The sequence below is a fragment of the Semicossyphus pulcher genome, unplaced genomic scaffold (genome assembly GCF_022749685.1).
Source record: "Semicossyphus pulcher isolate SPU_LCO1_2020_fin unplaced genomic scaffold, fSemPul1.0.p SCAF_21, whole genome shotgun sequence".
Lineage (NCBI taxonomy): Eukaryota > Metazoa > Chordata > Actinopteri > Labriformes > Labridae > Semicossyphus > Semicossyphus pulcher.
The window spans coordinates 13112026-13125248 of NW_027211695.1; the positions used below are offsets into that span (position 1 = coordinate 13112026).

Sequence of the window (13223 nt, forward strand, 5' to 3'; positions counted from 1 at the left end):
GAAAGCTTCCAGTGTTTTTAGTTAAATTTGACTACTTTAAAACCAAATAAATCCATAATTCAGAATTTCTATGCCTGAATTTTATACCTCAAAGTGTGAAAATAGTTGAAATAGTGTCAGACCTCAATGTTCGAAGTAAACTGGAACACTTTACTTTATAAGGTCTCTAGCTTAAATTCACCCAAAATGGCTAATTATGTCATCAGAAACTTATTAGGAATTAATTAAAGTTAGAACAATAATTATCTGGAAATATAATAGAACAGCTTTTTTAACGAATTATAGATTTAAAAAGCAAATAATTCAAATATTTCTTTCACTGCGTAGCTTCTTTTTCTGGTTGTTTGAAGACCTTTAAACACATTACATCAGTATTTTTAAGATCCTAGATTCAGATGGAAGACTTTTATTGTGAAAAGTCTGCGCACAGGAATTTGAACAATAACAATGAATCTGACTTAATATATGTTTGTACATTTTTAGGTCAAAAGGATCAGTTAAATGTTTAACGAGAGAAGTAGAGACGAGACATTAGCATTGAATGGGGCTAAATATGCTAACAGTGATGTAAAACAGGGTCTCACACTCGTACACAAGCAACAGAATACATGTTCTACATGTGCAAGTGAGCCTGAACACACACACACACACACACACACACACCTCTATTTCTGTCACACACACAAACCTAACCTACTGTATTATGCATGTGCACGTAGGCATAAATAAACACACGCATACACAAGAATACAATAACTGCACACGTGCAACTAAACATAAAGGAAGGTACACACACACACACACACACACACACACACACAGGAGGTGTGCATGCAGGCCAACTCTCTGCAGGGTGGCTAAGTAACAGATGGCCGTCCAAAGTCATTTACACCTAGAGAGAGAGAGAGAGAGAGAGAGAGAGAGAGAGGGAGAGAACTAGAACCTGTACACGACATCAGCACAGTGCCACCGGAGGAAGAGAGAGTGGAACCGAATAAAACAGAATTGAATAAAAGAAACCCAAAATAAATACACAGAAAGGGCCAGAAAACACAATTTTATTACACACACACTATATTTAACTTCAAAAACACCAGCTCACACTGTTATAAATGGATTCAACTGTGTGTCTCTGCCCTTACATAAGCTGTTAGCGCCCAGCTACCTAGCGTACTACCTACACCTCTAAGGCTGAAGAGAAGTAGATTATTAGCTAGCTGGGCTACATTATGAGACAAATGAAAACAAAACATGAATCTAGCTAACCTCTGTGAAGTTTTCTAAGGCTGCGTTATTTACCAATCTGATCTGATTTTACATTTCTACTTTAGCAAATTGTAAAACAATGCTATAGCTAACGAGCCACGCTGTAAAATTAGAGCAATAGTGTTTCTTTTTTTCCATATCTTACCACAAAAGTTAAGGGTAATCTACTTTTTAGCCTGCGACTTGTAGCTTTAGCACAGTGTAGATTATTAGCTAGCTAAGCTACATGATTTTGTACACAGGTACACAAACTGCTTTGTACTTGATTGAAGCCCCTTTTGCCAACTTTAGCCTCATTCATTTTTCATTACATCAGCTGAGCCATTAAGTGCATATTCAAGACATCTTTACAGGCTATAGGAGGGAAACAAGTCTTTGTTTTTTGAAGCTACCAGAGCTAACAAAAACGCTACTATCCAATTAAATCTGCTAATCATGTTGTTTTTAGCTAGCTAAATTGATCGTCACTGGGTTAAAACGTGTACAAATTTAACCTATTTTTGTCTAATTCTAGCACATGGTATTTCATGCACAAATAGAAAATGTACATAAAAAGAAAATGTTACATAGAGACCAACCGACATCTCAAATATGACTCTGAATTATGAGTTATACATCTGTAAATAGTAGCATCTCGATACATAGAGTTCTACAACGGAAGTTTGACAGTTGTAGCAACATTAACGGGAGAAGGCGGGGCTTAAAAGATACACAAAGTTCTAAAATCGAAGCTTGACACAAATTGCTACAGTATGTAAAGAGGGTGGGGCTTAAAGAACACTTAGTTACTATCCAATATTACTAGAATAGAACAGAACAGAATAGAGTGATTGTCGGGCTTTTTGGTAACGTGAGCATCTGGCAGATCCCTCTGGGGGCGAGAAAGAGGTGGGAGAAAAGAGAAAGTGTGTGAAAAGATGTGGAGTAGAAAATGTCTGAAAATGTTTTGGGGTGTGATCTTGTACGTGAGAAAACACACACACACACACACACACACATTGAGTGAGTGAGTGAGTGAGAGAGAGAGAGAGAGAGAGAGAGAGAGGGCGAGCGAGGCAGAGGAGCATGAAGAAATGAAAACATGAACCTTCACTTTTCCTCTGAACTCTGCTTCACCTCTCCCTCTCTTTCTCCTTCAATCACACACACACACACACACACCTGTATTCTGACACACTATTCTCTCTCTCTCTCTCTCTCTCACACACACACACACACACACACACACACACACACACACACACACACGCACACACACACACACAGGTGTTTGCATTCAAACCTTAAAGCCTCTCCATCAACAAACCCCCTGCTACCTTTCAGCTCCCGCGTACACACACACACACACACACACACACAAACACAATGGATACATGTTACAGTACCAGGTGTGTGTGTCTGTGTGTGCGTGTGTGTGTGTTCATCTGCATCCATCCATGTATAAGCAACATTAAGTCGGTGTGTGTGTGTGTATCCACGTGAATCCATGCCATGTGTGTGTGTGCAAAGGACACATGATATCGCCTTCTCATTAGCCTTACAGTTCTTTGTTCAGAGTAATGACTGCAGCGTGTGTGTGTGTGTGTATGTGTGTGTGTGTGTGTGTGTGTGTGTGTGTGTGTGTGTGTGTGTGTGTGTCCCGTAGGGTTGCCATATGTTGGGCATTAATCCTCGTCAACGGTCCACTCTCCTTACTGCACCGAGCACAGGAACAAAGAGCAGGTCACACACCGACACACACATCACACACACACACACACACACACACACACACACACACACACACACATGATGCACATAGAGAAGTAGCTAAAGTACAAACACTCACACACACTGCAGAGGATGCAAACACACAGCTTCACACACACACAAACACACACACTCACTCTCCACTGACCTACATTCATTAGTTAACCTTTGACCTTGGCTGCATTAGAAATAGAAACACGCTTGTCCCCCTTCAGCTCTCACTTCCTCACTGCAACACTCTCATGTTAAATTATAATGCAGCAGGTAGGACAGTGACCTTTGACCCCTGACCTCCTCACAGGCTCACATTCACACAGTTAGCAAGCCAAGCAGCAATTTGCTTCTAACGTTCTATTAGTGACATTAAATATGATAAACCAAAAACACTTTGAGCCTTTATTCTGTATTCAGCAACAGATGCTTTCAAAATAAAAGCCTTCTTTTAATCAGGGCTGTGACAAAATTCAGGGAATTTAAGGTTTTAGCAACCTGTGGGATCAAAATGTGTACTTGCTTGGTACTTTTCAGGCTGACGTCAGTGTTTTTAGTTACATTTGACAACTTTTAAGCCAAATAAATGCTGATTTTAAAACAGTTTTCAGACCTTAATGTTGAAATTAAACAGTAACACTTTATTTTAAGGGTCTGTAGCCAATAATGGCCAATTTGGTTATCTGAAAATAAAGTTATTATACTAATTATAGTTAGAACATAAATAATTTTCTAGAAATATAGTGGAACAGTTAAATCAATTAATTTTATATTTAAAAAGCAAATAATATAAATTATTCTTCTGCTTTCTGGTTGTTGGAGGGACTTTAAACACATAAAGTTTGTATTCTAAAATCAGATAAAAGAATGTCGGCCAGTCAGATCACTTGGTTCCTTCATGATGTGATTTGGTTTTAGGATTTTGTCTCCTTAAAATAGCATCAAAATCTAATTAAATATTCATAGAAAAGCAACTGTCAGGATCTTTAAGTGGTTTTGGCGCCCCCTGTGGACAAAGTATGTAGTGTGTCATTAAGAGGTCTGGTAATCTGGATTTGGTTATCCTTAAAAGTCTGTATCTGGATCAGGTTGATCCAATCCAGTTTTACTTTGAAAAACCAGGACGACAGGAAAGATGGATCACCTGATTGTGGATAGAAATAAGTGTATGATAATAATGTCTCATAAACAGGTCAATGATTTATTGATTAACATGAGAAACAGAAGCTGAGAAATGTTGGCTGCTTCTGTCATTTTTGTGTTTTTTTATGACCTTTTAATTTGGCGAGAACAGGAAATCATCCCACGAATGGAAAACATGGAGCTGACATTTTACACACGCACGCATGCACGCACACGCACACACACACACACACACACACACACACACGCACCCGATGATCTGATGAGCCACCTTGAAGTAAGTCTTCCCACTTTGACACACACGCACCCTCGCCTGTCTTCCCAAATGGCCGTTTCTATGGCGACAGAGACTTGATCAATACTCCGTCATTGGCTCTGATGGCCGGTCAGGGTCGCTCGCTCACACACATACACACACACACACACACACACAAACAGCCATGGCGGTGAATAAGCACGGACTCACTAACACGTTTGACAGATTGATTTAGCTCGGAACGTGCAGAGGTCACACACACACACACAAACACACACACGCACACACTCACACACACACACAGTGCAGTTTATCAAAGGCTGCTGCGGTCAATACGTGGGGTAGAACGAGGGGTCAGGCCTCTTTAGCTGAAATCTTTCATCTTCCTCTCCCTCTTCTCTTTTATCTCTCCATCAGTTTGCTGATCAGCTTCTGCTCCTTGTTTTCTTTATTATCAATACTTTTCTTTTCTTTCTTTTATCAATATTTTTCTTTAATTCTTTTATTTATTGTCTGCCGTTTCAGTCCTCAGAGATCTGTTATTCTACGTCTCTTTTTTCCGTTGTTTTCTGCACATTTTTGTTATCCAGATAAAAGTCATTTAAATATCTGCACCTCGCTTTAAATAAAATAAGTGTTAAGATTATATTTGGATTAAATCTGAATTGCTAAACTTTTATTTGAAACATATAAACTTAAAGTTTTCCTCTTTGTCTTGACTTCAAGTTGCTTTTTTGCACATCTTTGTGTCTTTATTCTTATTTTATTTTGGTGATTTTTGTTTGAATATTCTTTATAATGTTTTACTTTAAGTTCAATTTTAATTTAAAGTTGTTTTTGCAACGTTTTCCTTGTTTTCTTTCACTTCTACATAATTATATTATTTTTTATCACTTATAATATTTCTGTTCTTTTGTTGTTTCTGTGGAGCTTGTAGGTACTTGCATGAAAAAGCAGAGGTGTGTTCTATTATTCAACTCTCGATTACTCACCGTTTGAACCCAATGTGTCGTCATTCTGTGGTTGAAAATATATTTATAATTTATTCCTGTTGTTTGATAAATAAAAAATGTACTAAGTGCAACTGCTTAATTTTAGAGCTTAGCCACTTGATGACACCTTTCATGTAAGTATGTCTACACGGACTAACTCATCATCAGCACCCGTTCACTCAGTGTTTAGATCATCCTTCATAAGGAAAGGAGGAGAGCTAGCTAGCGTTAGCCGTCACTTTTTCATTGGTCCAGTTGTAGTGATGACAAATGACCATGCTGTGTGTGCGTACATTCCTACGGAAGCCCTAAGCGGACATGCATCCGTACATGTTATTTATTATGTTTTCCCGTGATAACGAGTTTCCAGCTGTTTTTTCTAGATCTTCACTTATTTATTACGTTACCTTTTCACGTGATAATGACTTAATTTCTGGTTGCTTTCTCGAGATCTTGACATATTTATTTCGTTGGGTGCATGTCCGCTTAGGGCTTCTGTAGACTCCTTCATTGATTTAACTTTTATTCATATATGAATCCTTTATGTATGCAGGGGACCTGATTACTAAATTTGATTTTCAGTCTTCTCAGCTGGTGTCGCTCCTCTTTTTTATCTCTTGCTCCATTAATCCACCCATCTCTCCATCCATCTCCTTTGTCTCCCCCCTAACTCCCTCTTTCATCTGCTGCCCTCCCCCAGCGTGAGGTCAAATGATGATGTCACAACCTCTCTATCGATTACTCGCTTTTTTCCCCTTTCTTTCCCTCTTTTTACCTCCCTCCCTCTGTCTGTTTTCTGTCTCCGCACATCTCTCAGCCGTCATAAATCGTGTCCGACGTTCCCTCTCTCTCTTTTTAACTGTGTGTGTGTGTGTGTGTGTGTGTGTGTGTGCGTGTGTACACTCTTTGTTTGCAGCAGAAGAACAATCTATTCTTTTTAAAGAGACACCAGAGAAATGGGATATATGTCTGTCCACACACACACACATACACACACACACACGCTGGGGCATCATAATCATGGACGCTCACGGACTTGCGGAGAGAAAGAGAGACGGATAGATAGAGAAAGAGAGAGAGAGAGAGAGGAAGAGATGGATGTTTACTTTCCTCTGGGCTTCCGCCTCTTTGATTGGACAGATGAATGACTTCATTGTGAGTGTGTGTCTCTGTGTGTGTGTGCGTGTGTGTATCAGTGTGTTTTTGACAGAGGGGAAAAAGAGAAAGACGGAGAGAAAGAAGGACGAGTGGAAGAAGACGGGCAGAGGTAAAGTGAGGTGGCCAATAATAAGTATTGATTGATAAGGGAAGTAGAGCGAGAATAATAAGGGAGGAAAAGAATCGCCTTAAAACACAGAGTGGAGCCAAACAGGAAAACTGCATTGATTAACTGATGACACCTCTCTTTTTTTTTTCATCCCTCACTCCTTCTTCACTCCATTTATCTCTTATATCTCTCTGCTTATTCCACTTTATACGGCCTGTCTTTTATTCTGTATTTACTCCTGTACATCTGCTCCTTCTGTGAGTCATCCATCCATCTGTTTACCCTCTATTCTTTCTTCAGTCATCCATCCATCCATCCTTCCATCGTGTTGGTGGTATAACATCTATCTATTGACATCTATCCATCTTTTATCCAACTATCCATCCATCCAATCGCCAATCATCCACTGTCATCAATTCATGTTTCTATCCATTATTTGTCCATCTACTGTATCCATCCATCCATCCATCTATTGTATCCATTCAATCCATTCATCCGTCTGTCAGTCTATTGCTTCCATCTTTGTACTGTATCATCCACCCATCCATCCACCCATCTATCCATCCTGCATTAATCCATCCATCCATCCATCCATCCATCCATCCATTCTGCATTAATCCATCCATCCATCCACCCATCCATCCTGCATTAATCCACCTATTCATCCATCCATCCATCTTGCATGAATCCACCCATCCATCCATCCATCCATCCACCCATCCATCCATCCATCCTGCATTAATCCACCTATTCATCCATCCATCCATCTTGCATTAATCCATCCATCCATCCATCCATCCTGCATTAATCCACCTATCCATCCATCCATCCATCCATCCATCCATCCATCATCCATCCATCCATCATCCATCCATCCATCCATCCTGCATTAATCCACCTATCCATCCATCCATCCATCCATCCATCCATCCATCATCCATCCATCCATCATCCATCCATCCATCCATCCATCCATCCATCCTGCATTAATCCACCTATTCATCCATCCATCCATCTTGCATTAATCCATCCATCCATCCATCCATCCTGCATTAATCCACCTATCCATCCATCCATCCACCCTGCATTAATCCACCTATTCATCCTTCCACCCATCTATCCTGCATTAATCCACCTAACTATCCATCCATCCATCCATCTTGCATTAATCCATCCATCCATCCATCCTGCATTAATCCACCTATCCATCCATCCTGCATTAATCCATCCATCCATCCATCCTGCATTTATCCACCCATCCATCCTCCATCAATCCACCTATCCATCCATCCATCCATCCTGCATTAATCCACCTATCTATCCATCCATCCTGCATTAATCCACCTATCTATCCATCCATCCTGCATTAATCCACCTATCCATCCATCCATCCATCTATCCTGCAATAATCCACACATCCATCCTTCCATCCATCCATACATCATTAATCCACCTATCCATCCATTGTGCCCATCCATCCATCCATCCATCCATCAATTGCATCCATCCAAGCCATAGACTGTATCCTGCCATCCATCTACCCATCATTTCTCTATATCTGTCCATCAGTGCATACCTCTATCATCCGTTTATCAGTCTCTTACTAGCCACTACTCACTCTATCTATCTATCTATCCGTCCATCCTACATCCATCCTCTCTCACTCACTCTCCAGAGGAACAGGTGTGCAACGGGACAAGAGACAAAAACACTCCTGCATTTTTAACCAGCACCTATTAAATATTAAACACAGCACACTCACACACACACACACACACACACACACTCACACACACACACACACAGGCAGCGACACACAATCGCTGACGAGACAAGTTATACAGGTCGATGGGCTAACGTGTGTCTGCATGTCTGCGTGAGTGTGAGTGTGTGATGGCTTTAAGCGTCATTACCTTACTTCCTAGGCATGTGGGCAAACACACACACACACACACACGCACACACACACACAGAGGCAGGGATAATTCATACAGGCATACACGGTGCTCTCACATGTTAGCATTTAAGAGGTAAAACTATAACAGACTCCATGTACTCTCTCTGTCCGTCTCCCCCTCCTCCCCTGTCTCCCTCCCTCCGTCTCTTTGAAGTGCTCCATAACAAACTATAACAACAGGAAGTTTTCAATGCGCCACATTGAGAAGGAATGTCACATATGGTATGAGGGAGGGGGGGAGGGAAAGAGGGAGGAGGGTGAAAAGAAGAGAGGGAGGATTAGAGAGGATATGTAGACATCAATCTAGTCATCTTTTCAATTAAATATTTGTGGTCTCGTGAAAAATGTTTCGGCAAGTGTGCCATGAATTTGTTTGATTTCTTTTAGCTGCCTACATAGCCACAAAGATTCTCAATTTTCATGTCGTTATTTTTTACGGGAAGAATTAGGTTTTGGTCCACAGCCAATCATTGACCTTTACCTTAGTTTCAGCCGTTCAGGGCCTGGCTGTTAAAATACATCCCTGATTGGAAAATCTGTCAGCTCCGAAGGGGCCAATTGTTGGGCTTTGAGTAAACACTATTGTTAGGACTGTGTATGCCTGTCTGAAACAAGTGCTGGTTCTATTAGTGCTCGGTCCGAATGTGTGCCCGAAGTTTTTCAGAATGCGAAATGTGCCTGTTTCAGTATGTTGTCCATTTGGACCAGTTGCCCATTCGGGGTTGCTTGGCTCAGGGTATTCCTGCTTGCAGCGCTGTTGGGGGTGGTGCTCCTTCAAAGCTCGAGTAAGCCAATTGCCCCTGTAGTGATAGGACTCATTATTACTTCCAGGCAGTAAGCGGCGTCACAGCTACCGTTCTATCTGTGAGCTACATTTATATTGCCAGGGTAAGACTATGTGAGCTGGCCGTAGAAGAAAACGCAACACGATGCTGAGCTACGCGGCAAGACCTCATTAAAAGTCAGCGCTCAGTAAACCCACGTTTCTTTTGTTTACGGCCCCTATGAAGTGCTTCTTGCAGCGTACTTAAGAACCACTCGTCTGATCAGCTTCAGACTCTACACCTCGCTCCCTGGAGTCCTCAGCAACAAACCTGTGAAGTTATTAAATGATCGTATTCTTGAGATATACAAAGGAAAGAGAGACAAATACTCTGTCCTGTACTGTTACAGCTACCAGCTACCAACGCAGATTTTATATTGCAATTCCGCCAAAACGAAGCTCCACCGTTATGCTGCCTTTACCATTTTACATTGAACCATGCGGCGCCGGCGGTAAGCCGCCCAGTGTGTTTTTACACAGCGTTCTTTACACGCACGCCGCTGTTCTGCCCTGCCGGCTCCGCCATTTACACTGACGCCGTTTTGCCTCTGTTACTACCTCCAATGGCGGCTCAGAGGCGAAACGACTTCAATAAAGTACATCAATCTATCTATCTAAACATGTACCTGCTAAAATTGTCAAGCTAACCAGCATAAAACCTTCGGAATAGCTTGTCTGTTGAGCTTTCCTCAGAGAAGACACTTGAGAGGGACAGGCGTTAGCTTGCTAACATGCTAAACTGGTGATGGTGAACATGTTATGTACCTGCTAGACTCCAGCATGTAAGCATTTGCATTGTGAGCGTGTTAGCATTCTAATTTCCCCGTTTAGCCAAACAGGTAATGATTAATGATTTGAAAACAAACCAGTTAGCAATGTTCAGGGTAGCTCACTATGAACATTTTTTAATTCAACATGTAAGAAGGATTGAGAGAGATAGCTAACATGCTATACTAGTATTGTGAGCACGTTAGCATCTTCATTGTGAGGATGTTAGCATGCTGACGTTTGTATAGCTCAAGGTATAAGGGTAAGAGTAAACAAGCTAGTAGCATCGCTAACCGGTTAGCAGGCCGCAGGGTGGCTCAGAGTGTTGATCTTTGCTCGGAGGAGAAACAGATGAGAGAGAGAGATGGCGGAGAAAGAGGGATGAAAGTAATGAGGAGAGACGTGTGACACATAAACGAGGGAGGGAGGGGGAGGCGTGAGGAGGGAGGGGGAGGCCAGAGACAAAAAAAAAGACAGTAAAGAAGGAAAAGAAAGAAAGAAAAATTTGTCCCAAGCACTATCAGATCAATTTCATCCCTCCATCTCTTCTCAACTGTAGTTAATTTTCTGCCCCTCCGACTCTCCATCCCTCACTCCTCTTCTTTTTTAACCTGTCCTCTCCTCCTTTCCTCGCTCCCTCTCTCTCTATCAATCTCTTCCTCCCCCTCTCCATCTCCCTCTCTCTCCCTCTCTGCAGTTAAGTCAGTGTAATGTAAATGATGTGCCATCGATCGCCCCTGACAGTGCAAGGACGCTCACCTCTTCTCCTCCTCCTCCTCCTCTTCTTCTTCTTCATCGTCCTGTCATCTCTCTTTTTCACACACACACACACACACACACACACACACACACACACACACACACACACACAGACTCTCTCTCTCTTTTTCACACCCCTCCCTCCCTCGTTCCCTCTCTCTCTCTCCTCGGCTGCTCTTTCCTCCACCTAACATCTTTTATCTCTCTTTCTCCCTCGTCTCTCTCTCTCCCTCTCTCCCCTTCACTGTCTTTCTATGTCTCTCTCCCTCGCTTGCCCGCTGCCTCCCACGCCTGTCATCTTTCATCTCTCCCTCTCCCTTCATTTTACTCTCTCTCGCTCTTTCATAGACCATCATTTATGTCTCTCTCTTCCTCCATTGTTCTTTCGGAGCATCTGCTCTCTCTCTTTCTACCTGTACCATCTTTGAGCCTCTCTTCATCTCCTCTCTTTCTCTCTCTCTATCTCATGTCTCTGCAGTCCATCTTTAGCCTGCTAGCTTTGCTTAAAGGAACATCGACCAAAACTAAAGGTGCAAATAGACTTTTGTTTTCAAATTAGAGGTCAAACTTTCTACTTGAACTTCTGTTAATGAGCTTTACATTTTTCTATTGAAAATACATTTTGAAGAAAAAGGAAGTTACTTATCATGTGAGGTCAAATTTAAGGCACTTTTCTTCTTCTAACCAACCAATCATCAATCAGACTGTATTTATATAGCACTTTTCAAGTGCTTTACATAGACATAAAATAAATACAAACACAAATAAAAACAATCACCACCCCCCAATTCCTGCACAAGCATAAATAACAACATGTGAACAGAGAGCTCAATAGAAACAGGAAGTGATGAAACTGAGGAAACGCTATCATGAATTCATAATGAGGAAACACTGGAGGTACGATTAGAATGTTAAGACTCAAAATAGAAAATAAAATGGTGAACATAAATAAGACAAGAAAACCTTTAAAGGTTATCCATAAAAATAAACTAGAATAAGATAATAAAACACTAAAATAAGACGATAAAACACTAAAATAATACGATAAAACACTAAATACAATAAAACACTAAAATAAGACGATAAAAAACTAAAATAAGACTATAAAACACTAAAAAATAAATACATAAATAATAATCCAGAAAACTAAAACTAGAGTAAAGTAATAAAACACTACAATAAGACGATAAAACACTAAAATAAGATGATAAAACACTAAAATAAGACGATAAAACACTAAAATAAGCTAATAAAACACTAAAAAATATATACATAAATATATCCAGAAAACTAAAACTAGAGTAAAGTAATAAAACACTAAAATAAGATAATAAAACACTAAAATATGACGATAAAACACTAAAATATGACGATAAAGCACTAACATAAGATGATAAAACACTAAAATATGACGATAAAGCACTAACATAAGATGATAAAACACTAAAATATGACGATAAAGCACTAACATAAGATGATAAAACACTAAAATAAGACGATATAAACGAATATATATGAATAACTAAAACAGACAAAGATGCAAAAGAATAAGTAAATAAATAAAGTTATAGTTAAATTCAGATAAAAGCCGGACTAAAAATGTTGACGCTCTGTGCTGCCCTCAGGGCCTCAGGCAGGCTGCTCCACAGGACGGGGCCACAACAGTTTGTGTTAAAAAGAAACATCATAATCAAACTGAATCTATTTTATGCAGATTTGATGGACGAATGCTCGTTGTAAAGGGAAGACACTGGAATTGCACATTGTTTCATCTGAAACATAAAGTTGTAAAAGGGTGGATTTAAGTCTCTATTTCTTTAAGATGACTTATATCTTTATTTGTTATATGGTATTAAGTAATTAAGCTTTTAATTAGACTTCTAAAAAATGAAATAATCTGTGAATATGTATCCGTGTTTTTACTTTTTGGTAAAGGGAATAAATTCGGGGGAAATTTGTAGCTTAAAATTGAAGTCATTAAAGTAAAATTAGGTTTTTGCATGAGAATGAAAACGGTTGAATTAATAATAAATCAATTTACAGTTTATTTACCAGTACTTATTGATTATCTGTCTTATGTAATCAGTCTATTGAAATTCAAATAAATCGATTTGGTGTTTAAAAGTGGCCAAAATGAGCAAATGAAAATGTTACATTAAAAAGAATAAATTTCAAAATAAAATTCAAAAAATAAAAGACATATTTAGAACGATAATTACTTAAACTATGCTGATTATATGAGACATATGTAG

The 13223-nt window shown here is 39.9% G+C and overlaps 1 protein-coding gene across 2 annotated transcripts in view; it reads right to left on the reverse strand.

Annotated features, from left to right (window-relative positions):
• The window catches only part of dachb (dachshund b), a 93704-nt gene that overhangs the window by 42268 nt on the left and 38213 nt on the right, over positions 1-13223 (reverse strand). The window lies entirely within an intron of this gene.